Source organism: Parus major, chromosome 26 (assembly GCF_001522545.3).
Source record: "Parus major isolate Abel chromosome 26, Parus_major1.1, whole genome shotgun sequence".
Classification (NCBI taxonomy): Eukaryota; Metazoa; Chordata; class Aves; order Passeriformes; family Paridae; genus Parus; species Parus major.
The window spans coordinates 1696638-1699827 of NC_031795.1; positions in this window are offsets into that span (position 1 = coordinate 1696638).

The window sequence follows — 3190 nt, forward strand, 5'->3', positions numbered from 1 at the left end:
GAGAAGGAGGAGAAGGAGGGTGTGACCCACGTGGAAACCGCAGACAGTTTTGATGTGTTTATGAGCCTGGGCACAGTTTCCTCTGCCTGAGCTTCCCAGTTCTCCACAGGCACCCAGGGGGTGCAGCACCCCGGGGTGACAACCAGTGACAAGGGTGGCTGTGCTGCTGGGCCAAGGCAGAGGGGCATTTGGGGAGGTGGATTGCAGCTCTTCGTGTCCATCCCCGTATCCTGGGAGGGACGTGGGCTGGGAGGCTCGGCTGTCACCCCAGAGCGATGCTCTTGTGGAAAGGGTGAGTGGTGCTGGCCACGGGTCACACTCTCACCCCCAGGAAAAGCTCGGGCAAAAGTTATTCTTGAAAAAAAGTAGAGTTTCCTCTTTTCCTTCCTCGTCGCAGGCACGTGGTGGTGAGGTCATGGAGCGCTGGGCTCGCCGCAGGACATGCCTCCGGCTCGGCGTAATCCCGTCCCCAGGGCCACAGCCGGTTCTGGCCAGTGCTGGGGGGGAGTTTCGGGTCCCCTCTGCCCCTCCAGCCCCACTTTCCTCCCGGTCAAGCCACCACATCCTGAGGCGGCCCTCGGGCTGCTGCCTTCGCTCCCGCCGCGGTTTCAGCCTGCCAGAGGCGAGCGCGGCTTTGTGCCCAAATCAGCCCCAGATGTGATGGAGCAGCTGCTGCTGGAGCAGAGCGGGGCTGGGCAGGGCCTGGGGACACGGCCACAGCAGAAAGGACCTGTTAGGTGGCCGGGGCCTGGGAGTCAGGAGCTGCTGGGGGTTTTGTCCCGTGTGCCGGGTGACAGTGCCCTCCCTGCAGGGGGGTGCTCCCAAGGAAGGGGTGATGGGGACACCCGGGGGCTCCCCGGACCATCGGCCCTGGTGTGTGCCACAGCCTCAGAGGATGTGGGGTAATTCCCACTGCCGAGTGCCACCCCGGGGCTGTTTTTTGGGAAGCAGGATCGCTTGGTGACAGGAGCCAGGTCCCCACTGCTGTGCCACCACCCTCCAGCAGGAGCTGAGCTGTCCCCGGAGGGGCGGGGGGGCACTGCCCAACCACGGGGACACCGTGAATTTTAGTAGCCCACGATGACCTGGGGACCTCTCAGGCCCGAGGTCCCTGGCTGAGTGTGGGGCTGCTGGCCCTGTTTGGGGCTCTGGGGTGGGAACCACACGCTAATCAAAAGAGGATGGAAAACTCCTGTGGTTCCTTGGAAATACCGCACAGCTGGGAGCAGCCCACAGCAGCTTCCAGATGTGGCAGCAGCAGCCATGGGATGAAATTCTGATGGATTATCCTTAATTACGAGTGCTGAAGTGGGGGTGGCAGCAGCAGACAGACTCTGGGGGAGTGCTGGGTTGGGGGAGCGCTGTGGAGCCCCTTCCCCAGGGCTGGCAATGGGGTTGGGATGGCATGGCTCTGCCTCACACTCCCCTTGTTGAGCTGGGACTTGTCTGGCTCATCTCAGGCCCTCAATCTGAACATTTCCAAGATCCTTGGGGATCCTTGATTCATTACATTCTTCTGGGTGTGAGGAATAGGTCTGGGAGCTGCTGACTCTCCATGGCCTGGATGCCTTCAGCACCCCGGCTCCACTCCTGCCTCCTCCTCCTGCCACCACGTGGAAGATGCCCCTGAGCCGCTCTCTGGGGCCACAAGAGCCCAGGAAGGTTTTTATCATGTTTCTGTGCTCCTCAGCCTCTCTGGGCACCATTTCCCGTGCTGGGATGGCGCGTTGCTCCGAGGATAGCGAGGGGCCGGAGGAGCCGTTCTGCCGGCGGTCCCGGGGGCTGCCGGGCGGGATGATGGGCGGAGGCGCAGCAGCACATGCCAAGATGCATCAGCCTGTGTTTTTCTGGTGGTGGCTGAAGGTTGTTTGTGTTGTCCCGGGGATGATCCAATGCTCTTGGCGTTGTGCAGGAGCGGCCCCCGGGCACACGCGCTGCTGTCGGCCGGGAGCAGAGCGATCCTGGTTATCCCGAGACATCTCCTGCCCTAAACACACTGCAGCCCCCCCAGACTGCAGCAGGACCCCGTTCCTTACTGGTTTTGCATGACCAGAACTTTCCAGCCATCCTCAAACCACCCCTTTGCATCCACAGCACCAATGCTACCCAGAGCTGGATGGGCTTTTGATCCCCGGATGAGCAGGGAAGCAGCTCACCTGCTGGAAGGACCATTCGCTTTCTCGGAGGAAGCAGCAAGAACACCAAAATTGGAGTGTCCAATCACACAGAAGCAGCTGGAGCCATTTCACCCCATCCCTGCAAACTGCTCAGCTCCATTCTGGCATGGGATGGAATTGCGATGAGTGGGGGGAAGAGGATGGGGAATGTCCCCTGGGAGTGAAGATGAGGCCACTGAGATGGAGACAGGAGCTCCTGATCCAGCTGGGAGGGAGATGGGAAAGGCCGGATTTAGCATCAGTGCTGGCTGGGAGCGTGGGAGCGGCGGGAGAGGCGGGAGCGGGATGCGGCTGCTGGATTTGCACCGGGAGATGCCGGCACAGCTCTGTCCATGCTCCATCCTGGTGTGTCCCTTCCCATGATACCTGGGCTGCCTGGAAGCAGGGGGTTGGAGAAGATGTTTGTATCACGTTTATTTGGCTTCCCAGAGCTGAAAAGATGCTTTTAATAAACCTGAGTGGGTTCCAGACCCCAAGTTCAGCATTTAGCTGGAAAAGTGTGAGGCTGGAGGGAGCTTTGCGAGCCCCCAAACACCTTTTCACCCCCTTATCACCACCCTCCCCCCACCAGGCTTTGTAAACTCAAAATCTCCTGTTTTCAGCCCAAAATGAACCACCAGGGCTGCCAGCATAGCAGAGAGGGCAGCATGTGTGTCCTGGGGCACTGGCAGCTCCTCCAGGAGCTCCATCTCTTCAAAAACCAGCCTGAACTTCATCCCTGTGTTGGGAAAGGGATGGATCCAGCTGTGGAGCCACTGACAGCTCCCCTGTGAGTTCCATCCCTCCAAAACCCACCTGAACTTCATCCCTCTCATGGGAAAGGGATGAATCCACAACCAGCTTCCTCACAGCCCTGCAAAACCCACCTGAACTTCATCCCTGCCACGGGACAGGGCTGGGCTCAGGTGAGTTCGGCTCCCACGGTTATCAGGGATAACCCACATCCCTGACCTGCCATCGCATCCCACCTGCCAGGCAGGGCTCTGGCTCTCCAAGGCCCTCCTGGAGCTGTT